This window comes from Anser brachyrhynchus (genome assembly GCF_964034855.1).
Source record: "Anser brachyrhynchus genome assembly, chromosome: 6".
Taxonomy (NCBI): domain Eukaryota; kingdom Metazoa; phylum Chordata; class Aves; order Anseriformes; family Anatidae; genus Anser; species Anser brachyrhynchus.
Window position 1 is genome coordinate 42,989,199 of NC_137700.1, and position 26,240 is coordinate 43,015,438.

The window sequence follows — 26,240 nt, forward strand, 5'->3', positions numbered from 1 at the left end:
AAACTATTTTAACTGTTTGCTAAATGATTTGCCTTACTTCGTACTTTTAGGTCCTTGCCTCCTCTGCTGCCTCCCTCCTAAGCCCCCAAATAAACAAATAAATGCTGGCAAGGCTTTTCAGCTGGTGTCCTTTGCTGTTCTCCCTCCGCAGTCATCCCCTGTGCTGAAAGCAATGCTTTCCAGCACGTCTCTTCTCATTCTTCTGCCTTCGCTCGCTCCTTATTGTATCACACTATTTTTAATTATATCTTGATTTTTGTAAAATTATTGTTCATTGTTATGTTTCTAGAATGCAAACGTGAGCGTAATGGGATCTATTTTTCAGAGTTGCCAAAACAAATTAAGGAAAATGTTCGGCTCTTCCTTTGCCAAATGTTTTAGTGCTTTTCCATGAAAGCAAATCTTATTTCTAACTGTATATTAAACCTTAAGTAAATAATGCAGTCTGTCAGAAGCAAATTCTATTGTAAAAGCAGTAACTGTTCCCAGGCTTTGCTTGTGATGCCCGCACGCTGCTCTGCCCGGAAAGGACTGGGCTAGCAATGAATTACTGCTCATTTCAATCTGCCTTTCGCAAAAATGCGTAACTTTTTCGTTTACACTGGACGCAGCCCCCATAAATATGGAGTATTTGTTGCAGCTGCTCCACGTCTGCCCAGGTAGGTGAGGAGATGTGGAATAAAAATATCGCGGAAAAGAGACCGGTTTTAGGCTCTGCTTTTTGTTAATTGTGAGGATCAGGGCTTTCCTGATCTTTACCATCTTTTATTAACACACGTCCCCAAATAATATTGACACTCTTCGTGTTTTATTAGTACACATTTACCTTGTTCATGGTTTTATTATTCAAGAATGCAGTTGTTGCCAAGTATTAATCAATATATTATGCTGCTCAGTTGGGCAAGCTTTACAAAAACATAGTGCCCCTAGGGTTAATACAGTCAAGAACTAGAAAAGTGTTTCAGACATGTACACAACATGTGGTTTACTATTATCATTAAATGAGGTGAACTGGGACTCTATACATATGGATTTTGAATTGCATAAATTTTGATTGATATCATTTGAAGACTGAGACCCTGAAAGGCTAGATTTTGTGAAAGACGATACACAGGCCAGCTATTACCACATACAATAATACCAGGAAAAATATCTGAAATGAGCAAGGCAGCTGGCTTTTAAATAGCTAAAACATAACATCAATACTTATTTTGAATAATGGAAAAAAGAGGTAAAAGATGTTGACCTCTGCCTGACAATAACATGTTCCAAAAGTAGAACTGGTCCCAGGAGAAAACCCCCTGCTCAACAGTAGCGACTAAGACATTTTTCCCCCCCCCCCTCTCTCTTTCCCTCGTTTTCTCTTTCTTTTCTCTTATTTTTTCTTTTCTTTCTTTTTTTTTTTTCAATTTCAAATTTATTTTTTTTTTTTCCCTCTCCCTCCCTGGGAAAGCCAAATGAGCTTTTGCACACGAAGCCGCCGCAGACAACCACCAGGAAAAAAAAAAAAAAAAGAAAAAGAAAAAAAAAAACGAAGAAGGATTTTCGCAAATTCAGGAAACACTTGAGAGGTAAAACCAACATCCTGGCGCAGGAGACGAGGCTGGCTCCTGACAGCGGGCCGGCCCGCTAGGCCGAGGGAGGCCTGCAGCCAGGAAGCGGCCGCCGCGGGGTCAGGCCGCCGGGGACCCTGCGCCCAGGCGGGCCCCGCGCCCCTCGCCACGCACCGGCGAAACCGACAGGCCTCTTCATGGGAAATTTGCTGAAAATGCGCTGATCTGCGTTAAACATTTATGGGGGGGGGGGGGGGGGAGCTTCTGCCGGGCTGTGGTTGGTGCAGCTTTGCTGGGGAATGATCCCACACGCAGGGACGGGGCAGGTCTCGGAGGCCCTAAATCCATTTTTCCCGACGTGCGATGCACATGGAAAATTATCAATACCTCGCCCTGACAGATTCATTCAATTTGCTCGTATTTGTTAAAACTTTTTAGAGAGCGCTGGATACTTAACGCTTCATTTATGATTTATGCTCCATAAATGTATTAAAACATTAACCGTGTTTCTGCAGCGGCATACTTGAATCCCCCTGGGAAAGGCCCGACCGTTTCTCAGGCTGCCGCTTGGGTTTCCCCGAGGAGGGAGATTATTTGTGTTGTGCTACACCTCCGAGTGTTGATTAGGCCGCGGTGTTACCCCGACAGACGCGCCGTGCGGGGCTGCTCTTTAATGGGGTAATAAGCTGCGCCAACCACATGAAGGAAACGTCCCTTTTCAAGTCCGAAATGGCAAAAAGTTCCTGGGTAAACACCACGAAGGCTCAGCTGCGGGGCTCAGCCCCTCGTCGAAAACTGTTGGCCGTAGCACTTGGGTGGCTCAGGCAAATTTATAATCCGGGGCTGAACTCTCAAATATATTAAATTGTTACAGCACCCTTTGCGGAGCCCTGCTTTTAACCGCCTCGCAGCCTGGATGCTGTGCAGGCTCCGAAATGCAGAAACGTGGCTGTTAATTGGAAAGCGGGAAGGTTAAAAAATGGACAAACTAGTTTTCTGGATTGTGCTTGCCAGCGTGGGTTATTTATGCGGGTATTTTTTTCAGTAGGGTGTTTTTTTTTTTTTTTTTTCCCCCTCCTTTCTTTTTGTGTGAGCGTGTGATGGGGTGGAGGGGTGGGGGTGGTCTGGAGGGTTTCTTAGTGGTTGGGAAGCTTCACATTTTTCAGTAAGCATTATTGGGTAACAATTGGTGCAAACATTATGGAGGGGGAAAGGCACATAAATCAAGAAATAAAAAAATAGTTTCTGCACATTTTCAAAAAACACGTTGTGCTCTCTGAGGTCCTTTTCATTTTAACCAAATCAGGGGGAACTTGTCCTCACAGCGGCAAGGCAGATGGAACAATAAATCACAGGAACCATTGACTGCCTGCAGTGTACTCTCCGCAGCTGTCACTTTTTTGTCTCTTTGGTTTTAGCTGACATGGTTTGAGGTCCACTGTGAACCAATCTGGACTTTTTTTTTACCGTCATATCCATCAAAACGACCAGTAGCCATCAACCTACTGCAGCGATCGATTCGTTTGCTTATTCTCACGCATAAGCCAATACTCAGCTCACTAGGTGAGGCTTGGGAGAAGCACCTCATTTTAGCTTTTTTTTTTCTTTCCCTCTTTCTTTCTTTCCTTTTTTTTTTTTTTTTTTTTTTTTTCCCTTTTGCCTCCAGCTACAGCTGTGATTTTCTGAGCAGTCTTGGCTAACGTTATTAAAGTTGCATCATGATAGATATAGAGCGGAGCAGATAACAGTCTCCACGCACAACAACAGAAAAATAATAACAACCGTGGGTTTTGCTGTTGTTGTCAGTGTTGCTTTTCAGGTGTACCGAGACGCTTGCTAAGCTCGGAGTTTCCAACTCATTGCTTATTTTGCAAAGTAAACAAGCAAATGTTATGTGCATAACCTTAGCTGTCTCTGCAAAGGTCAGTGCGTGGCTGCTAATTTCTTCTCCTGCCTTTTGGTGGCACTCTGATGCCAGCGATTACTTCTGGCGTGTTTTGGAAACAAGACGTCCTTTCTTAACAAAAGACTCAATCTACAAAGGCTGCAAAACAAAAATTGATTAAATTTGAACCGTAGTATGAAAGTTTACTTCGGTGTATAAAATAGCCCGGTAAGCACTAAATAGCAGCTCATCTGTAACGGGGGCCAAAGGGTGTCATTAGGCGCAGCTGGGACTGCACGGACAGGTTGGTTAAACGGGGGGATTTCTTCACAATCAAACAATACATGCGTCTCCTCCATCCACGTACATATGTGTGCATATGCATGGGCAGCGCTCGGTATCAGATGTTGTGGTTTGGCCTCCGTTTATCACGTGAAATGTTGCAAAGTAGCCCTTGCATTTTATAAAAATTTATTCTTTGAACCAGCCTATGTTACAGATATTATCAGGGAGTGAACTTCAGACCTTATTTTGGAAAGGATTATTTATTTATTTATTTATTTTTATTCAGCATAAATACAAGCAAGGAGATGTGTGGATAATACGGTCGTAGTATTTTATTTTTTTTCCTAATGTCAAAAATACCTGCTTGCTTTAAAAACCTTCAATTAGGTCAAGTTAAATTTATTATATATATATATATATTTTAATAGCTGAACTCCATGATTTTGACTTGAGGTGACAGCTGAAAAGCACCAGAAACCCTTGGAATTTCAGATCTATATATTACTATAAAGGAAGAAAATAAAGTACTGCTAGTATAATGTATGTAATTGCATTCACCAAATATGCGTAGTTTAAAAAACACAAACTTGAACATTTGCCTTTAAAAAGTCAGGACAGCAGAAGTTCCCTTTGTATCTATAGAAAAAAAAAAAAAACATCTCTGGGATTTGTAATAAAAACCCAGTTATGAGATATGGGGTCCCTCCTGTTAACAAGGATCTTTAAACAGAATATTGAAATATTACCATGTTGGAGAGAAGTTATTTAAGGACCCTACAGGAGCTGATGTGAAGGCAGATTCTGCAGACTGTTTTCCTCTTTACAAACCTTTGAAGGGTGTGTGTCCTGCACATATTCCATTGTAAAGAAATGCAACAAATAGCAAACTACAGTCAAAGCCAGCCCCGCTCCATGATGAATTTTAAGGAGCGTGACCAATAATCCTTCTACTTATCTTAAAAATCCTATGGAAGTACTAGACCAGTTCCAATACAAGTGAGAGCAAACTGTGGGAAAAAAAAGAAATCACAAAAAAGCCATCTGTCTGAGAGCAACCCAAGAATCCTAAGTCCGCCCAAGTAGTCATTGCATGTTTTTCTGTACTGCTAATGGATTGCATATTGTTGAAAATATGAATTACAGAATAAATCAGGAGAGAGTGGCAGCTACGGGTCCAATTCTGCTCTTGGCTACCGTGACATCGTCGGCCTGATTCTGTTTCCAGCTATTAGGGTGCACATCAGAATAATTGTTCAATTTCATAGTAACTCCAGACTGGCACCGGTGAAGGGGTAAATCTGAGCTCTCTGAACGCAGTAATCGCCAGAGGAGAGAGGCTGACAGTTGGTGAGGGTCAGAGCACTTTGGGTTGTGGATTTTCCCAAGCCTTTATACGCTGCTGTTAACTCTGCCACATGTACTCCGCGGTATGATATACATGTCTTAAATATACCTTTAAAAATGTCTCGTGCTGGGGATATGCCAAACATCACTTGCTCCCTTTAGGGGAAACATGAAAAGTTACAAACCGTGAGCCCTGCTCCAGAGCTGCTGTCTCAAAAAATTCCTTTTTGAAGTGAGGAAGAGTTTTGGCTGAAGAGGGAGAGCAGGATAAGAGGGCCCTTCATTATAACGATTATGTAGGAATAAGGAATTTCGCTATGAATACTGTGCCAGAAAAAAAACATATATATATATATATATATATAATATCAGATAACATCATCCTGCTTGTGAAAGGAAAGCCACTAATTCGGCAGTATTCTTATTTTCAGATGAATTCCAGTGCTGAGGCAAGCGAGCAGCTTTGTTAAAAGGGACAGTCATTAACATGCCTAATGGGGACTTTTTTTTCCCATTTCTACCAAACGGGTTGTAATATAATTCACATTAAAAACAGGAAGCAGTTCTGCATATTTTGTAATTAGCCTTGCATGGAAATCTTGCTGCAGTAGATGCCTAAGAAAAGAAGGAAAGGAAAGAAAAAAAAGGCGGTGTGAACCTGAAACTTTGTGCATCACTTGCATACGAAACAGAGCAGCTTTAACATCCTATACACTGCAAAAAAAAAAAAAAAAAAAAAAAAAGTCAAGTAGCGTTGCTCCTTCTGAAAAAAAGGTGATGTGCATGCTTAAATTTAAGCCCTCCGCTGACCTCGCGGGTGTTCTCGGGCTGCTCATGCGCCCAGCGCCCAGCACATGCACTCGGCGTGGCAGGATCGAGCCCGCAGGCGCTGCCGAGAGCCCTGTGACTGCCGCCGCCGCCGCGGTTGTTTTCCAGGAGGAAGCATTTTGGGTCTGCCCTAACATTAGTGCAACATATCACTGCAGCTGCATTCCCCGCTGACTGGAGGCTGTTTGATGAGTAATTAGGAGACCTTCTCTTTAGTTTGTCTGACATATTTTACAAAACATGTAAATCTGTTTAAAAATTGCTTGTTCATTTAAAAGACAGAGTTCCTAAATGAAGCAGGGTATCTGCTAAGTGGATATAATTTTAGGATTTTTTTTTTTTTCATTACAACTTCAAACACAATAGGCTCTCTTTTACTTAAAAAGGATTTTTTTTTTTTTTGTTTCTGTTGAGAAGTAATTATTCTGTTTCTGCATCCGTGTAGCTTCACCCAGAGCTAATACAGGGAAAATCTCTGTAATACTTAGAGATAAACATATCTAGACATACAGATATCCATGTGCATATTTAAGTTTGTTTGTATTTTACACCCACGTGTCAAAACTGGTATAATTAACTACTTACTGGAAAGCAACAAACATAGCCTCTCTCTCTATCCAGATCAGAGGTGGATATTTTTTCTTTATTTTACATTAAGACATCTTTAGCAAAGAAAATGTTAAATAACCCTCAAATATTCCAACACCCATCTTGCTTCTTTTGTGAAATATACTTTGAAGAGCAGCTGCTACTTCAGATTACATGATTTAAGATAGCGATTTAACTTTCCTAACTATTGCAGCATTGTGTAATTAAAGAGTTTAATTTTACTTGGTTTAAAACCGTTTGGAGTTTTTAAAATGTAAATATAATTTCCTTTCCTTCAGCTCTTTAGCTGTGACAAACTGAAGTGACACCTCTCAGCACCCTTGATTTCAAACTTGCTACTTGCAGCATTAAAAATTATAAATGCAATTTATTATTATTATTATTATTATTATTATTATTATTATTATTATTATTATTATTAATGCCAGATACAAACTCTGGTATTCAAAACAAAGGTTAAAGTTGCCTCAGAAAAAGCAACACTATTATAGGGCTGCGCTAGCTCAGATTAAAATCCTTCTATGCTTTAAAATGAAAATGCAGGGATGATTTAAAAGCCCTGTACTTTCCTAGTCAGCTATGCTGACTATTATTGCTTCAGGCTGAGCATTTTGTTTTTCTTTTCTTTTCTTTTTTTCTTTTCTTTCCTTTTTTTTTTTTTTTTTCCTGTGAAAACTGAGTTGCTTATTTTGGGGAAGCATCTCATTTACATGAGCCTGCTTCTTCCTGAGACTTTTTCCTGCTGGAGAATTACTGCATGGCACATCAATAGGTTGCAAATTGTGTGAGGGCTGTGTTTAACTTGCAGCCGAATTGCCATTTTCATAAGGGTCCGCATCTTTTAGCTAAACTGCCTTTTCCTGAGGAATTTCAGACGTCTGTAATTGCTGCTCCTTTCAGCACAGCTTAAGGTATCAATATCAACTATATTTGAATATCATAAGTGGTAAGTTGCTCTAAGCAAAACACAAACATGTCAGTTGCCCAGGTGACATTTTGTAGCAAACAAGGAAATCACAACTCCAGGAAGTGTTGTATTTTATGCCAACAACAATATGACAGTTTTCTCTGTAAAGAAAACATGACACTTTTCCAAATATCAGAGGATGCCTCCGCTGCTCAAGGGATTCCTGTACTGTCACTGAAATGGAAGGTCACAGGCTGGTTTCATGATTTCTATAGTTTCAAAATGTTGTGGTGGAGCGTTTGCACGCTAAATGCTGTAGGCTAAGGGAAATCTTTCCCTTCATCTCTGAAAGAAGTGACAGGAAGAAAAAGGTCCTGCTCTGACAGCGGTAACCTCTAGGTCTAGAGGTTCTGCCCCAAGCAACTCTGAAGTAAAATTACCTATGTTAATGTGTTGTCCTCGCTGTCGCACGTGGGTGTGCGAAGCGGAAAGCACCGAGAAGTGCAAGGGTGCGAGTGCGCGCCCTGAGGTCCCCGCAGCCCGCAGGAGGCTCTGGCCGCAGGAACCACCTCGAAATAACCCGAAAAGCGGCGTGGTTTTTCTTTTAATCGTCCTGGAACTGCGGCAAATGCTCCCGTCCCGTTTTTACCTGGCCTTGACTGCAATAAAGACGGAAAAGTTTCTGCAAACAATTTCTTTTAAGAGGTGGGGTTTCCAGTTTAACTTCAAGAAGGTAGGGACCTACTTGCTATGCCGGTACCTGATTCCTGAAGTTTAAATAAACAGACTGTTGCTTTAAGCCAGAAAAAGTATTAACTTCAAGGCTGTGGCCAGGATCAAAACACATTTGTTTCCAGCCTTCCTCCTTTTTTTTATTCTTCCCTCTCCCCCTTAAAAAAAACACACCTTAGTCTATAGATTATATACTTCCTGCTGCCCTTTTTATAAGCAATAAGAATTTAATAACTGAGGGCAACTCTATAGTAATATTTATATGGGTCAAGTGGCTTAAAAGTATGCAATAAATGTAAAGTTATGAACCACATTGCCCCTTTTTAAATAATGCAGCTAGCACTAAGATATTATGTTTCATATTCTGGAAAAAGGTGTTTTAGCCTAGGCTTTAGGAGTACACCAGACATGAAAAGTTATACTGATCCCATAATAAAGTCACTGCCTGCTTAATATGGTGTGTTATGTAGAGCTCCAGATCTTAATAGCAGACCACAGCAAGAACGTCCCAGATGATATCAACAAAACCTTAGCTTTCTCATTAGCAATCAGCAAATTCTCCTGGTGTCTGCTAGTTTCAAATAAGGGCAAGTGCCTCTATTCCTAGTGTGAAGCCCAATAGGATAATAGAAATAATGCAGCCTAATCAGCGGCGAACGCAGGCGATCCCCCAGCCGGAGCAGGCTGCCATGGGTTCGGTGGCGGCCGTTCAGCGTTTCACAGCTCTCGCAGTCCCGACCAGCAGGATCGGAGGAATGGCAAGAGGGGGAGCAGAGAAACCAAGCCCTCCGCCTCGCGCGGCTCGTCCTGCCTTTCCCTGGCTCCTCTTTGTGAGGGAGCAGCTACTTTCCCCGGTCTTTATAGATAAAGGGTTTCTGAAGGCATTTGTAAAAAAAATCTTGTAGCGAGTGCTTTAACTATATGACGAAACGCTGTGTGTGGTTTGTGTGCCTCTATAAAAATACATACATCTATCCATGCACAGGGAGGGGGAGATCGCAGGCTGTTTTGGTTTGGCCTCATCAAGCTGTCTACTTCTTTGATAAATCAAATCAAATATTTGTCATCACGGCACAAATGACCATTCCTTTGTTGGCCGGCACACTGCTGATCTCTCCACACTGCCTACACCTGATCTGTTACCTGCATTTTGTTTTTTTTCCCTTATTGCCGTTAGATTTTAACATATTTTGTGTTCGGACAATGCAGCGTGTATTTACAGCACATTATTAAGCACTGGGACAACCACTGCTGTTAGCAATTATGATGAAAGTGTGAAGGACACGAGAGCATACTCTCATCATTTACTGCCGTATTTTCTTTCAGCTCTTGCAGCTTAAGTAATCTATGGCAATGCTTGGAGAAATGCAGAACTGGTTTAGGTTTTTGCTGATTTTATGATTTAAAGTTGTGTTTTTTTTTTCTTCTCAGTTTTCCCCTGTGATTTCTGCGTGCTCTTATGACATCATTAATTTGTATTTAAGAGCAATTTTTGCACTCTTATTTGATCCTGATTAAAAATTAAGAATGAAAATGTGGCTAATGCCATGCAAGGAAATGCAAGCCTAAGCTGCAGCAGTGTAAACAAAAAAGTGTTTTAAGAGGTGCTGAACTGTGTTTTGAACCCTGATTAAGCCTAAGGTTACCCAGTGTTTATATGTGCATTTGCAGTGCACTGGGAAAATTCAGCATTTAATGGTTCCTGTGCTGATCTTTTGTTAGTGCACTGGGCTGTGTTGCCTAAGAGCAGTGATTACTGGCCAGATTAAAAACCACAGAAATGATTTCTTATTCTGAGTTTTGTCCAACTTTATTAATTTTGATGGGAAGCAGGGGTCCGTATATCTCATATAGTTAAGATTTTAAAAGCTGACACTACGACTCAGGCCCCCGAGCTCTTGTTTAGCTACCAGGATAATCAGCAAGGCAGTACAATTTTCTACGCATCCAGCAAATTGAATATAGTTTGTGTCTATGTGTCCCATTATGATTCAGGAGCCAAGCCTGAGATTCTCGGGTCTGAATTTTGTTTTAATAAATGTGCGGTGGTGGGGGTACAAGGACGGCATCCACAAAGCTCAAATGGCTCTGGTGATCCTGGGCACCTAGGGACCTCCGGGGAAGATCCCCAGCAAGCCGTCATGGCATCTCCTCCGTGCAGTCCCTCTACTTGGGATAGGGATGGGCGTTTTTTGGCAGAAGTGCTGCACGCTTTGGCTTGGCACCCAGCGCCGGGGGAAGGCAGCACAGCCCCAGCTCCTTCGCTGGGGGCTGCTGGCAGTGCTGGTGCCCACCAGGGAGTCTCACATGCACCGAGCCAGGGCCAGGCAGGCGGGCAGTAACAGCAAGCGGTGAGGCAACGGAGCAGAGCCTCTTGGTTGCAGCCTCGCTGGACTATTTTTAATTCTGTGGATGACCTTGAGGAGTATTTATTCTCCTAAAATAACAAGCCGGTCAATACCAGTCCTGCTTGTGCGATTAAATGCAGTAAGTGCTTGCCAGGACATCTCTGCGAGGAGCCAGGAGAGCTGAGCTGTGGGAGAGGGGATGCTTCCACCAGCAGGGTCACGAGAGCCTGGCAGGTTGGGGTAGCCCGTGTCAAAGAAAGCCCAAGCATGTTGAAAAAACTAACTGGTGGATGAGGGTGATGTTAGCAAAAGGAAGGCAGTGTTGGGCAGATAAATGCATATTTAGAAAGAGAAAAATTCTTGTTTATGGGAAACGAGAGGTGAGAATGTAGACTGCTGATGCTAATGTACATGATTATTGTGCTCAAGTGAGAGGGAAAACGGACTGCGGGATAAAGCTTGCTCTGCAACAAATAGGCATCAACTACCTGCAACTACTCAAAGGCCAGAAATTTAGGAGAAGGTTTCTGATATCAAAGCCGCGAGGCTGTGGAGCAGCCTCCATATGTGGGTAACGATGTGAAAAACCACTAACGGCTCTTAAAGCAGAGCCCGATGACAGGGGATTACAGGGCGTGTTGTCTGCAACAGAAAGGGCCCAGACACGAAGACCCAAGCAGCCTCATCCAGCCCCGTTTAGTGGAAATGCTCCAGAAATGGGCAATAGTGAAGCACGCCATGCCCAGATAGTCTAAACTTCCATTTTAAGCTATTTTTATTGTTATGGCTTTAATCTGTGTGGCTTCCAGCGATGGGGAGTGCCTGGGCTCAGCTCTGCGCCATGGGAGGGCACCCACAAGTTGTACCACAAAGCCGGGAGCAGGGTTTGAGCTCATGTTTTACCAAAGAAAGAGGTTTTGGAGTTGTTTCAACAGAGGTTGGTGAGTGAGGGGAACAGGGCAGGGGAAGGGAAGGGTTGCCTTGTGCAGGGACAGCAGACATCCTCCTGCATAGTCTTGTTTCTCAGTTGTTCAGGGGCAAGGCCAACAAAACCCTGCACATTGCCCAAGCTTTCGAGACATCAAAGTTGTCTTTCTCCGACCTGGGATAGTGCTGAAATGATGCTTTTACAGGCTGAGCCTTGGCAGCTTCATGAGCAGCTTTCTTTGCGTCCCACGTGTGGAAACACGAATCTTAGAGCTTTACACCCTTGTGTGGCTGTGCTGCCAGCCGGGAGGGCATTGCTGGTAACGCGCCAGTGCCTCTCTGTGCTACATGCTCTTCCCCAAATAATTTAAAGCAGAGCTTGATGTTTACTTCATTTCACAAAATGATTTTTTTTCCCTCTTTTTCCAAGACGGTTGCGAAGGCTCAAGAAGGAATATTTCCATAAACAAGTTGAAACTTAATAAAGAGCAGACAGAGGAAGGAGAAGTCAGAGCAGAAGGGCAATAAAGCAGGGCGTAAGAAGAAGCAGTCTTTACCTTAGGGCTACGAATGCCGGGGAGAGCGGCTGTGAGCGCTGGAAGGGCTGGCGCAGCCCTGCACGGAGCCGCGTGGTTGCTGAACCACCATAAAGCTCAAGGTGAAAGCAAAGCAGAGCTGCTGGAGAGCGGTGAGGGAGCACAAACCCTGCTGCCTGTCTGCACTATGAGGCAGGGAAGCGCTCCCACGAAGCTCATGAAAGTTTTTGAGAAGCAGCAGGCTATGGAGAAGAACTGTCGTGAACGTGGAACACGCCGTCCGATGCAATTCGCGTGTTCCTGCAACTTCGGATGGCAACTTTGCCCTGAATGCCTTTGAAGCCTACAAACTATGAAATTTTAATGCTTAGCAGCCTCCCGGGGACCTCGCGATAATACCTACAGGACATCTCTCAGCATCCCTGCCGGAAGAAGGACAGATATCTTGGGGCGAGCACCACCGACGGCTCCTCCTCGCCACCGCGGGCACCGAGGGGTGCGCTGCCCGGGGATGGGAAAAGCACAAGTTCGTGGAAAGTGGATGGGTACAGTATGGAAATAAAAGCGGATCGCATCCTCATTATGTGGGCTCTTTTGAATAAATGTTAGCCTTTAAGTGCCAGCTGTCACTCTATGCATGGCCTCCCTTCTTACAACTAACCTCTCCGTCACCTCGCCTTGTCTCCCGAACTTGTCCTATTATGCAGTACCAAGCTGAGTCATTGTTTCAAGCAGGAGGTGACATGTTAATAGCTTAATAATAGTATAATCTCGCAAATAATAATATGCTGTCACACTGTCTGAAGCACAATGTTTACAGGAGAAGTGGTAATGTATGATGACAGTAATTTGAATAAAAATGAATTTACTGCTCTTGTCTCATTTGCAGTAAATTTTCGCATCTTTCATGCACAACTGGTGCTCCATGACCTCTTTCATTATTGTGTTCTCAGTGGCTGCTGCTTGCTTTAAAGTGAAAGGCAGGCAAATGAAACAGAAACCTGCAGCTTAATAACTGATCTCCAGAAAAGAGTTCGCGCCGCGGCTTCTGAAAATCTCACTTGGTTTGTTTACCAAGACGATACGGTGTCAGGCAGGCTGTTTAATTAATGCAAGCTGGAGGTGCCGATTGAAAAGCAGGCATGAGCTGATATGATTATGTATTGACAATTTACAAAATTATTGTCATTAAAATGTGTCAGAGAGAAAAAAAGTGCTTGAAATACAGAGAAGATCATTTGGTTTGAAATTAAAGTTTGTGCAGCCTAAGAAGAAACTGCTTTAAATGCTCTTGGTATTGTTTGACGTGGGGGAAAGCAATGCTGTGCTTTCTATTTGGTATGGGGAAAGTGTTGGAAGCTACTCACTTTATTGGCTTTAGTTAATTATAAATGTATGCAGCTATGATAATAGCTAGTAAAACTTAAAAATGCTCCCGAAAGGTATAAATTATTTGTGGTTCATGCTGCGGGCTCACTCATCCTGACCCGTGTGCTGGTTTGGTGTGGTGAAATTCTGCCATTTCGATGTACAGGGTGGACCAGGACTTGTGTATTATTCTGGCAAATAAATAGAAAATCTATGCTAGATCAAAACAGCCTTTGGAAAATCTGAATTCCTAGGACAGTTCTGTGTCTGTAAAAGAAAAAAGAAGTTATGAAATGATTTTGTGCATTTGATGAAAAAAGAAGAAAGTTTACAACTCACAACTGATATGCCTGGACTAAATTTGGTTTGATGGAATGAGGACAACTAATTGAAACTTACTGGGACTCAAAACACTGCACAGGACAAATTCTCAAAAAAATGCTGTATTTTATGTAAGTTTAACTGAACATACAGAATAAAAAAATGGTATCTGCATGACCTAGTTTATGGGATGAAGTCATTAGGACCACAGGTTACCTCCTCATCTGTGTATATACAAATGCACATATATATTTTTTCATTAGTTGTGCTTTGTATCTAATAAATATGATATTTTCCATCTGAATTGGAAGTTAAGCAGTATTAATTTTTCAGGAAGAGCTCGATGCTTGGTATTTAGCAGGTTCTTGAGTGTCAGTGAGATTCTCAGTTTTAAAACCAAGCTTTTGAAGTGGCAGTAGGTATGGCAGAACACTTATTTGCCCTCACAACATTAAAGACAGGTCAGTCGGCGTGGTTTATGCCATGAGAAGCTTTGTCCTGCTCCCTTGTAGTGTCCTTCTGGGAGCCGGAGTTGGCAAAATTTGGTTGTGAAGCTTTTGAACCAGCTCAGCTGCAGACAAACCTGCCTTACACGTGTGGAGCTGGGGGGGAAGGAGCAGCTCAGGCCAGTCTGTGGTCTGTCCTGGTGAATCCTCGTAAAACCCAGTTTATCATATTTTTGAAGCTGAACTTTTATGACAGATGAAAACTTGTCTTCTTCTCCCAGCTTTACTTTAAGCAAAGTGCAGGTTTGTGCTAAAGGCCGAGCCCTTTCTGTTTGGCTGTTTTTAAAGTAAGGCATGAATGTTTTTTTCCTAAACCAACGTTGATTTAAGCAATTCAAAATAGCTTTCAAATGTAACCCCCTTTTTCATTGTCAAAGGGCAGGCTAAAGCTCCTGTGAAAACTTCACGAGTGTCAGGAAACGCTCGTGTCTGCAGGCACAAGCAGGAGCTGGCAGCTGCCCGACGCTGTGCCAGTGGCTGGGAGTGGGAATAGCCATCGGTACCTCTTGGTTTTGCAGCTCTTCTGGCAGGCAGGGCACACTTTTCTTGTGCTGTATGTTGTGGAGTGTGAAATATTGTGGGCAGCGTGTGGCCATGGTGTGCTGGGACGTGGTACCCAGCTCCCTGCGGGGGCAAGGATGGGCTGCAGGAGCAGCCCCTGTTTTTTTTTTCTCAGTATCTTTGGAGACTTTGTGTATGGGAGGAAATATCCTACCCTTATGTCAATATTTACCTTTCAATGGTGACATTCTGGAAAAAAAAAAAATATCTGTAAAAGTATATTGCACAGAAATCATGCTACCAGCTGTAGGAATCTGCTGCGAGGTTTTGGAGGGTGGATGCAGTCCCACATAGGCATCTATGAGACGGCAGAAAACACAGCTCTGAGGTTGTCCCTCTGATACCGTTCCCTCTGAACCTAGAGGGAAACATGCAGTCTCCATTAGGAAGATGCCAGGGTTGGTGGTGTGACATATTCACATATGTGCTTGGCTTCAAGCATCTCAGTAATTTCACTGAAGTCAGCCCAGCGCTCTTTGCATGCCTTGCATCGAGTGTGGGGCTGACGGGTTTCATAAGCACCTTGCGAGGCTGGGCAAGGTTTTAGATTGTTCTCAGTTTTTGTTTACATGAAATTTTCAAGGGGCTTCAGTGGGATTACTGAGACTAGCAGGAGCTGGGTGACCCCTGCCAGTTCACTGCAGTGAAAGAAACTGTTTTGCTGAAAAGCTTTTTCCATTTTCCACTGGAAAACTATTTTCTGTTTAAAAATAATTTCTGTTTTCCCAATGTGAATTTAACACTTTCATCCGAGAGTATTTAATATTACTTTGAAAATCCCGGTCATGTGAATTAAAAATAAAAATATTTATGTCATCACAAAACTAAATACTGATTAACAGAGATCACGTGCAACGGGGAAGAAAAGATCAGAGCAGCAAGGTCTCACTTTGCCTGATGGAGTTTCTTTCATGTATATAAAAGGTGTCTTTTCCCTGAGTCACTGATGTTCAAGGGGATATCTAGTCTTCTATTGTTGCGCTTGAAACCAAAAGGTCCTTTTTGTTGCTCAGTGCTATCTTTTAATTATTTAAATGTAGAAGAATTTGATTAAAGGATTTAATTAGATGTATTTTTGATTGGGAAAAATATCACTGTTCTGAATAGTCAGCGTTGCCCCGCAGATATACGAGTGTGCAAGTTATCTAACGAAATGCAAGAAAGTTTCACAGGGGAAAAAAAAGTATTTGTGGAAATAAGTAGTGGGTGGAGATGATTTTCCTGGCGTAGAAGTCAAGTGGAGTTTTTAATTGACTCCAACAGGCGCTGGATCAGGCCTGTGGGGTGTTTGGTGCTCAGTTACAAGTTAGTGCTCTCCCTAATCACCTTGCTCTCTAAAGGAAATAGATACTAAACAGGAACCATCTGGTAATACATTCTGTACCTCTTAATTACAATGTTTTGAGTGGCACCTAAATAAATTTCATTTACAAGCACATGACTGCTTGTCAAAAGCTCTGTTGATAATTTTATTATTGTAGTATACCTTCTCTCTTAATGACCCCGGCCCAGTAAAATCAGAAATATTTAGCTCTACAGAAAAAAAAAAAAAGTGATTGTCTTAGGAAAGGAAAGACACAAGCTCAATCTTTCATGTCATATTTTTAATTACTGGCGAATATGTTTATTCCTCTTTTGTAGATTGGCCTATATTCACAACAGCATGGTGATATGTCTGCAGTAAAATGTTACCGGCCCTGTAATTTCTTGGTAAGCAGGAGAAGTTCACGCAACTCTGCGGAGAGCCCTGGTATTGTTGTAATGTGTCTGTGTTATTTTATGATCTCTGTGTTTCTGCGTAGATGTACTGTAGCATTTAGACAATTTTCTCTTTGTTAGCTGCAGGAAAAGATCAATATTATAAAGAGGTCGAGTGACTCTGTGAATTAGTCTCCTGCGTTTTCACCCCTGGAAGCAGAGGTTTAATCCTGTGCCCGGGTGGGAGGTGAGATGAGGCTGAGCCACCAGCCCTGCTCTAGGTCCATGTCGGAGCCTCCCCCAAAACGGGAGGCTTTCAGTTGGGGTTGCAGCTTATCCGCCACTGCAGCTGAAAATGACCTTCCTAGTTTCAGAGTAATCTCTGGTGGAAATTAGTCTGTATTGCAAAATCAACATATAATCTGTCGCGATGCGGCGTGATCAACAGCCTCTGTAGAGGAAAACTGGGGGCGGTGCCCAGCTGGAGCTGGAAGGTGTGCATGGGTGAGAGGATGTGCCACCACTGTCCTCTCCCAGGCAGCTCTTTTGGGAGCAAGGGAAGGTTTTCTTATGCCGTGACATCAAAGGACAGCACGTTTCTTGCTGGCAGGGAGCAGCGTCCCGTGCAGGAAGACCTTGGTCCACCCAAGTGCAGTGTGTGCCGGGTATGAAAATATTACCAGTCATGTGTAGCTTCCGCTAAGTTTTGGCAGCAAAGAGATAATTCATCCTTGTGTTTGAATGTCCTTTTAAAATAACAAGTTGGAGGAGAAAAAAAGTGCTACAAGGGAGGGCAGAGGGGAGATTTCTGGGAAAACAGGAGGAATGTGGCACCTGGAGGGCTTTTGGCCGCTTCTTTGGGATGAGCTGCCCGTGGGAAAACAGAGCTGCATAAAAAGTAAAATAGCCTTATTTCTAAATTCGTGGCAAATTAAAAAAAAAAAAAAAAAAAAAAAAAGGAATTCTACTACTCTCAGCAGGATACTTTATTCCTTTCTAGTGGCAGTTGATGTTTTGTTTTTTTTTTCTTCTTAAAATAATTTTGTCTCTAGGTCTCAGTCTAGATGTGGGAACTTTGGGAAACAGAGAATTTATCAATTCTTTAGCAACCTGGCATTGAAATAATGCATAAATTCAGAGAGGTGCTGGTAAAATGGAGGACACGATCATCGCCATGTGGGTTTGTACGGCCGGGTTTGTGGAGCCTGAGCTATCGGAGCAAGGGACGGGGAATTCGCCATACACAGCAAACTATTATGCCGTACAATATAATATCTGGATTTGCAGCTGATATTTAAAGAGGGCACTTGCTTTACTTATGAGATTAAAGGCAAATGCTCTCTTTTAAAAATGAAGTCATGCTGTGTTTTGCACCTTTTGACACTTATTAACTCAGGTCATTAAAAAGAGGCTAATTAAAAAAGAATGTAAAACAAAAGAGTCATTTGTCTATCGCCGAGCTGGGTTCTTCATGTACGCTGACTGGAGGCAGTCTCTGTTTAAACCTTGGGTACAGAAAGCACTGACGGCCACTGGGGCATGCTTGGAGCTTGTCATGGCTTTTGGCTAGACTGTGGTCCGGCTCATTATGCACCTCATAAAGAAGAGAAGTCATTGTCATCAAAATTAGCTGAAGCTGGAATTTACATTCATGGAAATTTTGGTTTCACCACTGTCCTCTGGGGCTGGACAATAAAGGAAACCTTTTACCAGCTGCAGTTAAAGTAAGTGAAGTTCAATAAATGCTTAGTGCTTCATTAAGGCATTTCCGAACATACTGTGCTATATGCAAGTGATATTTTACAGCCGATGAGGATTTTGTACAAACAGCTTGTGAACTTCACTAGTTCCTGGTGCGCGATGTGCACCGCGCATCAAGTCCGGCCTGTAAAAGGGCCAGCCCTTTGTAACGGCTGCTTATCCCCAGAGAGGTTTCTCTTCTTCAAAATGGACACTTTGCTAGCAGGGGCTTTCTCACTCATAAGGTTAAAAAAGTGTCTTTTCATAGGGACAAACTCTTCTGATGCAATTGAGGGTGTGGGGCTGATTTTTTAGCCCCGTTGAATATTTGGAGTGTTGCCCTTGCCTGCGGAGCACCGTGTGGGCAGGCTCGAAACCTGCACGATGGTTGCGAGGCCAGAGGCTGACTGAAGGCCCGTTCACCTTCCCGGTAAATCCTCCCAAGGACTTCCACGAGGACATGGACAGATTTGTGGTTTATGACTAAGAGCACGTTGGATCGGCAGGGGGAGCAGGGCTCACCCAGGCTGAGATGACGTGGAGGCATTTGGAGGACAGGAGTCCTACAAGGATGGTTTTATGTCCTGTTGCACTCCAAAAAGGAAACCTGAATGGCCTGCTAACCAACGTGGGTGCCCACCTGTCCTCCTGCACATTCAGATGACAGCACTCGGTGTGTTTTATTTTTTTTTCCGTGCCGCTGAACTTCCAAGGCCATGAAGATATTTATGGAAATATCTTCAGCAGGATTTCAATCACTTTCCGTAGCTCTGCGCCTTGCCGGCCTACAGAGAATCAGGTCAATTGCCAAATGTTTCTAGAAAGGGTTCTCCAAACAGAAGTGCGCTTCTCCGAAAATCCAAGATTTGTGAGTTGGAATCGATTTTGATCGTTGTTTTTTAAAGCCTCCCCACTCTCTCCCCACGCAGATGACCGTAAATTCAGTCCAGAGCTTTGATTCATAAGGTATTTAAACAGATGCTCTTATTTAAACATAAATCCTATCATAAACTTCAAATTTATGCTTACATGATATCCTGACTTAGGGTCTTAGAGCTGGAAAACACAAAGGGATTAATGAACTTAAGGAAAAGGTTAGGAATGTCATTCAAATGCTGATTGAGGCAATGGCCTTTCGCAGACAAGATCTCTCCAGCGCTGGAGTCAAGCCCAAGCCTGGGAGAGGGTAGGAGGCAGACGGGGGCAGATCCTGCCCCGATTTCAGGCGTGGTGGCAGTGGGGACACCAACCATCTCTGTCACCGTGCTGGCAAAGCCAGCCGAGCCCTGGCACCCGCCCGGCTCCTCGCAGCCCTCCCAGCCAAGGACACCCTAGGGGGCAGCCAGCAGAGAGCGGGTGAGGAGGCTTAAATGGAAAAATTATATATATATATATTGCAAATATGCACATATCGACTTCAAAACTAGGCACGTGCAGGACAAAAGGGTTAATAAATGTCTGCAGCAGAGCGCCTGGCGCTGGCAGGGGCTTCGCTCATCACGGGAGGGAGCGGGACCTGCTTTGTGCTGGAATCTGGCTGTAACCAGAATATCCTGCAGGAAGCAGTCGTTTCAAACAAGCCATTTTTTGTTCTGGAATATAATTAATACATCAGGTCATGTTTTGTACTGCCAGTGGCGTGTTTATTACATTATTACTTCACAGACATTTTTAGCTGTAGTCCAGGAGTTAGGAGTCACTGGCTTTCTCGCAGAGCTATCCCATTTAAGCAGGGTAGGTTTATACCTAGTCTGTGAATATTCATGTCTCCTGAAAATAATAACAGTATTATTGTTGCTGAAATCTTCAGGGAAGCTAGCTGCCAGTGAGAGATTATTTAAAGCAGGTTCTCCCATCACCCCTCCCCAGTGAAAATGCTCAGAAAAATCCTTATAGACAGATAGGCACTTTTTTTTTTTTCTTTTTTTTTTCTAAAGCCGTGTTTCCAAGGATAAAATCTTACTTGCAAAGATCCTTATTACATGTGTGTACCCTTAAGCTGCCGAGATGACACCACCGCTTACAGGTGGTGGAGTGAAAGCAAGCAAAAGCACCAAACCCCTAAAGTCTCAAGTCACTGCAATCATCTTCAACTCCCAAATTGTCCTGGAAGGAGAATAGCATCGGATTTGTCTTAGGCTGTTTGGCCAAACCGGGGCACAGATGGGATAATGACTTTTACAAACAGCATTTTGATGAGAGGAGGGGAGAAGGAATCATATGTAAAATGCACAAAGGCTGCATAAACACACTGATGCCTGCAGCTGGAACAAACTAAAAAGATGTTTAATAATTTAGAACCAAGCAGGCAGGGCCTGTGCAGCTGTTGTGTGCAGGGGACCATGAAAGTCTTCCATTTGACAGCTGGCTCCATCTTTCCCCAGTTGCTACGTGAAGAAGCGAATGCAGATTTGGGATTAGCCAATCCCTGTTACCCCTGCCCATCTGCCACCAAGACCCCCGGCTCCGGCTCCTCTCGCCGGAGAAGCGCGCACATAAAAAAGTCCACACTCTCCCAAACATATGTATGCATCAGTATCAGCCGTCAGCCGTTCCGAGGATCTGTTGACATGCCGCCAGTACATGGCTGCTGTCGTTTTTGCTGCAGGGCACATTTTGCATTTCACACATTTGCAGAAATACAAAATGCTGTTGGATGCAAACAATTCAGGGCCTAATTGGCTGAATTACTTCAATGTTACCTTGTGTCCCCCACCTGATTAACATAGCTCAGCTGGGAGGGCTGGGAAAGAAGGAGCAGAGAGGGATTTGGAGGGCAGGTGAAGCTGTGTTTGCCCATGAAAGCGAGATCCTTAGCGAAGTCCCAGCTGAGCCGGCGCGGGGCCGTGCCAGGCAGAGAGCTGCGAGCGGAGGGGAGCCGCCGCGGGGCTGCGGCTCCAGCGGGGATCTGCTCGCGGAGGCTTTCCCCTTTCCCAAAAGCGGCCCCCGAAATCGGGAGCCCCGGCATCGGGATGGTGGCAGGGGGCTGTCCTGGTGCTGCCCCCGCGAGGGGTGGCTTCTCGCAGGGTGGAAAAACATAGCTGAAAAATTTAGAGGCTGGCTAATCCCAACCCTGTGTTAATGCCAGAACAGCAAAACCCACAAAGGAACTAATAATCATTATTAGAGCCTATTCCAAAATTGCGTTCTATTATTATTAATGAGGCCGATTAGCATTTTCTCTTATTTGAGAGAACGTAAAAAGCTCGGGAAAGATGCAACAATTACAAAGCAGAGATTTTTATTTTTTTTAATGACAAAACACTCCAAAATGGATAAGGCCTTAGTGTTTATTTTATTTTATTTTTTTTTTCTGTTTTGCTGATAAATCATTTTATTTCTGTTGAATTTTGCACATAAATATTTACATGTGATTTGCATTTTCTCACAGCCTATTCATAATAATGTTCTGTACTGGGAATCTTCTTCTTTCTGGCTTTTTTTTTTTTTTTTTTCCTTTTACATAATACAGCTTATGGTGAAAAGATGAACCAGTTTTGTTCAATGAGGCAATTGTCTCTCATGCTGATAGGACCAGAGAAACAGGGAGAATCCACACCGTGATTTTTAAAAATGGGATTGCTAACCAAAGGGTGTGCGTGTAAATCTTTTGATAATAAGGTGTCTACGTTTGCTTGCGCTCAGGTTGGTTTTCCATCCATCACTTGCAGGAGGAAGGAGGAAAACAAGGTTCCCCATTGCCAGCACTGCCTGCTGTCCCCCCAGCGGAGTGGGCTGAGCAGCCCACGCTGGTGCCAGGCTGCCCCAACACCCCCCCCCCGCCACCGCTCGCGTGCAGCTGGCCCTATAACACCAAGAGGGTTTCTTCCCCCTCTGCCTCTGATTACTATGACCATAGTAAAAAGTCTAGACAAAACGGATGAAATCATCACCTTCTGAGAGATCTAATTACATCATACGCTTTAAATTCCAAAATTCATCTCGCCGGCAGAATCGCCTTTCATAATCTCCCCGTTCTGGGGCAAAACAGCAGCGAGCACATGCCGGGGATGAGGACTCCTCGACGCAGGGAGAGGGAGCGAGGGGCGGGCAGGGGTAGGATGCCCAGGTAAATGGCCAGATGTTTTATGTGCTATCGGTTCTGCCCGTCCTCACCCCACCCCGCTCACCTCCACGCCGTGCTCCTGCCCGCGCCAGCCTCTCCCACCCCAGCGAGGAGGTGGGGGACGAGGAGCCATCGATTAGGGTGACCTCTCCTCACCTCCTCTTCCCTCCTCAAATACTTAAAAGAGCGCTGCGGGGAGCTAATCAGCAGGGCTCGGACCTCCTCTGCCTGGCGTTGCCTTGCAGGGGGGTTGAGCTGCTCTGATGTGGGCGGCTGCTTTACAGGTCTGAATATTCAGCTGCCATAGAAATGCTCTTTAGCTGACCCTAAATTTGTACCGTAATGGCCCTTGGTGGCTAGACAGTTAATGCCAGAGGTGCGGTCCCTCGGGCTGACTTTTATTTATGTTTTAGACCAGCTCCTTTTCTTTAAATTGTGCACTTGTAAAATCCATTTTCCTTTCCCACCCCTCCTGATTGTGCTATAATTTTTATTCTTGCTTCATCAGCAGCCCTGAGATTTACAATTAAGTGCAAAAAACTGTGTTAAGGTTGCGACACGCACAAAAGCAAAGAGATTCAAAGTTAAGGGTGAAACTCTATCCTTAATTCACTTTTTTTTTCTTTTTTCTTTTCTTTTCTTTTTTTTTTTTTCCTTTTCTGAGGGAAAGGAGAAGAAGAAGCGTGAAGGCACGAGAAGGGGCTTGCACTGGCCGGAGGCAGGCTCAGGGCAGCAAGCCACCGCGCGCTGCCGCTCCGAGCTGGGCTGCCAAATTCCGACGCAGTCGCAGGATGACCCGCAGCAACCCCATTTCAGGCTTGGGTGTCTCTTCGGCAGCGGCTGCCAATTAGAGCGGACGGTGCCAAATTATTTGGCAGATTGGTGCCATGGACAGACAGCCAGTCATGGATTTGCGCTGCTTTCCTTGAAGTAATTACCATGACAATAACACTGACTTGAATAAAGAAAACATTTTTATGGTGGAGGAGAGGGGCGTGAGAAGACGTGGATGGGGAGCTCGAGACAACCGATCCTGTTTCGCTGGCGAAGCGTCCCGTTTGGCCCGTGACACCAACCCCGATGCCGCAGTTGCATCTGCCACTGTGTTCGCATCTCCTAGCGCTGGTGGTGTGCTGTGCGGTGTCCCAGAGCATGGTCAGCATGGATCAGTGCCACCCAGCCCCACGTTGGTCCCCAGGGAAGCGCTATCAGAGGGCCTGGGGTGACGGTGGTGGGTGATGTGTGCCTGTGCCCCCCATGAGATCCTGCCCTGGGGGCTGCATCCCGCCCTCCTGTCTCTCTGCAGCTCAGAGAGGACACCCCCGCAGTCACCTTTTTGTGCTTTCTTCCATAAATAGCAAAAACGGGAAATCCACTTTAATGGAGAGCTCTGTTAGGAGAATTGAGTGAATCCAGGCTGAGCCTTTAGGGTGCAATGACACAGAAATGGCCAAAAGGGGACCCACCACAGCTGCCCCTACAAAAACCAGACCGCGCTTTTGGCGATGCTGGTCTTACAGCAATGGGAAGGCAACAACGCATTGGTCACGGCTCCCGGGGCTCTGCGGGACCTCCACCAGCCTTGTGGAGTTCTCGAACACCAACCCCATCCCCGTGGAGGTGGATATGGGTCCCACAGGTGGGACGTGGCAGAAGCCTCCTGCCGCATCCATCTCTGCCCAGCCACCAGCTCTTGCATGCGCGGCTTCACAAGGGTATTTAATTCTAACCCGAAACAAAGGCAGTTGCTGCACGGCTGGGAAAAATGGACTGTCAGGGGGAGTTTACTTCCTTTGTTAATAAAAAAGAAGAAAAAGAGTTTATGGATCTTTTCCTGGATATGAATATTAAGTAGACTAGTTGTGGGAACCCTGATTTTAATTTCCTATGTCTTTATTTGGAATTCTACTCCCTCTTGGAAAGGTGTCTACTTAAATATAGGGGGAAAGGGAATTTAATGAATTACAAAAAGGGTTATTTTACATGGAAAATGTGTATTCCTGGCTATTTCCATTTAAAGAACATGACATTAGTGTGGAAATTGCCCCTTATGAACAGGTCATTAATGTCAACTCTACTAAAACTGACATCACCTGCTACTATTTTAATTGTGTGTTTTACTAATGCTAACCATTTTCCTGACAATAGAACCCCCATAAGCTTAATGAATCTTTGCAGAATACATAAACCAAGGTCAATATGTAAGAAATGCTTCAAATGTTAGGAAACTCTCTCTGCAAAGCTGAAAGAAAAGTTTATTATTCTTCTACATTCATAAGAATAGGAGCAAAAATAGAAATCCTACGCAATATGTTTTCCAGACCATAGTATATAAAAAGCTTTGATGCTTTTGGGAAATCTTTTCTATTAGCTACTATTTTATATGAAGAATAGGGTTTATTTAACCAGGTTACATTTCCAAGATTTATTCTTTATTTTCCAATACAAGTGGCATATTAAAAAAAATAAAAATCCCGAATTCTTCCTTAGTGTCATATGTAACAGTCACATTTTTTTCCCATGGTTTGGGGGGGAAAAGAGAGAAAATGAAATCCAGATTTGTAATTCCTAACAGGAGAAATTCGATCCTTTCCAATGTTTAAGTAATATTTCCTGTAAAACATACGAGGCCATCTGCAGAGCTGTTTCCAGACACATTTTGAAGTGGCAAGGGCAACTGAAAGAGACCCGAATGGAGGCTGGCATTTCACCTCTGGGAGATGGAGCATTAAAGGTTTCTAAAAGCTGGTTCTACAATTTTACAAAGTATTCAACCACCGCATAGTTCATAATTTGTTTAATTTACCTACCTTTTATAGATGCGGGGAGGGGGAAATCCGCTCAGTAAGAGACAGTATAAAAACCAAGACAGCTGTAAAAAGCTAATGTACAGCTATCAAGAATGCTTCATGATTTTAGCTGATTGAAATTGTGTTTTATTCTTTACAGGCCACGTACAAAGATTATAGGGAAATATTCACCTAGAACAACCGTACAGATTGAAACATATTTGGGTAGACAACAGAAACACGGAACCCTTTTTGCTATTTAAGTCTATTATGGAATTTTGTTTTATTGTTGATCTCCAGGGTCACCTTATGAATTTGTGTTAGTAAAATGTTACGGCCTCACTATAATATTCACTTTGTGGAAGGGCCTGCATTTACCAAATCTCATCCGAGATCGAATATAAATGAGAAACTTGCATCTCTCTTCAAGGAATATATTTTACACTGTTTTCTCCCCCTTTTGAATTACAGACATTCTAAAATTGATTTTTTTTTTTTTCTTATGCCAGGATTCAGTAAAATGACTGAGCAGTTAGGCTTACCTTCTGATATATGTCTGAAATTTAAAATTTGCATTGTTCACATAGTTAAAGTCAGGGCCAGATTCTGCCCTTAGACATGCATATCTGGGAACCCTATTAACTTCTGTGGAAAATGCACTTTATGAGGTTTGGATGCACTCGAATGATGTACATTATCATGCTAGGTTCCTTCATTCCCCTGTAAAACTCAGTATTTGCTGCAATTTTTATGGTGCAGACCAATGTAGCCATCTCTATTCTGTCAGCACCAACTGGTCTGCAGGATGCTCACGCCTGTTCCTCTGGTGTCTCTTGCTGTGCTGTTGAGATTAAACAAGACAAGCAGGATGGAGGCTGTAATGCCTGTGACATTTTAAAATTGTCACTTGCCTTTTGGACCAGTATCACAGTGTTTGAACAATGTGTGCACCTGGAGGGGCGGCTGCAGGCCCCTGCCCCACACGCTCAGAACCCCCCCATCTCCACAGCAGCTTTTGTCAAAATGTGGAGCAAAATATTTGGAAAATTCATTGAATCAACTGCTCCAGTGTTTGTTTACTTGTACTAATAAAATGAAGTTAGATTCATTTTCCATGCTTTTCGTCTGCACGACAGAAGAGCCCTCTACCATCAGTGTCCTTGGCTTCATGCAGGTACTTTTGGACCTCTCTGCAGCCACCAGAGGCAGCAGGACCCCGCTGGGAGCCCAGCCACGC

The 26,240-nt window shown here is 43.7% G+C and overlaps 1 long non-coding RNA gene across 1 annotated transcript; it reads left to right on the forward strand.

The window, feature by feature from the left end:
* The first annotated feature begins 516 nt into the window (after window positions 1–516).
* Window positions 517–13,947, forward strand: LOC308197325. The gene is made up of 2 exons (XR_013952816.1): window positions 517–1,571; window positions 11,849–13,947. It is a non-coding gene; the product is annotated as an uncharacterized lncRNA (long non-coding RNA).
* Window positions 13,948–26,240: the final 12,293 nt, after the last annotated feature.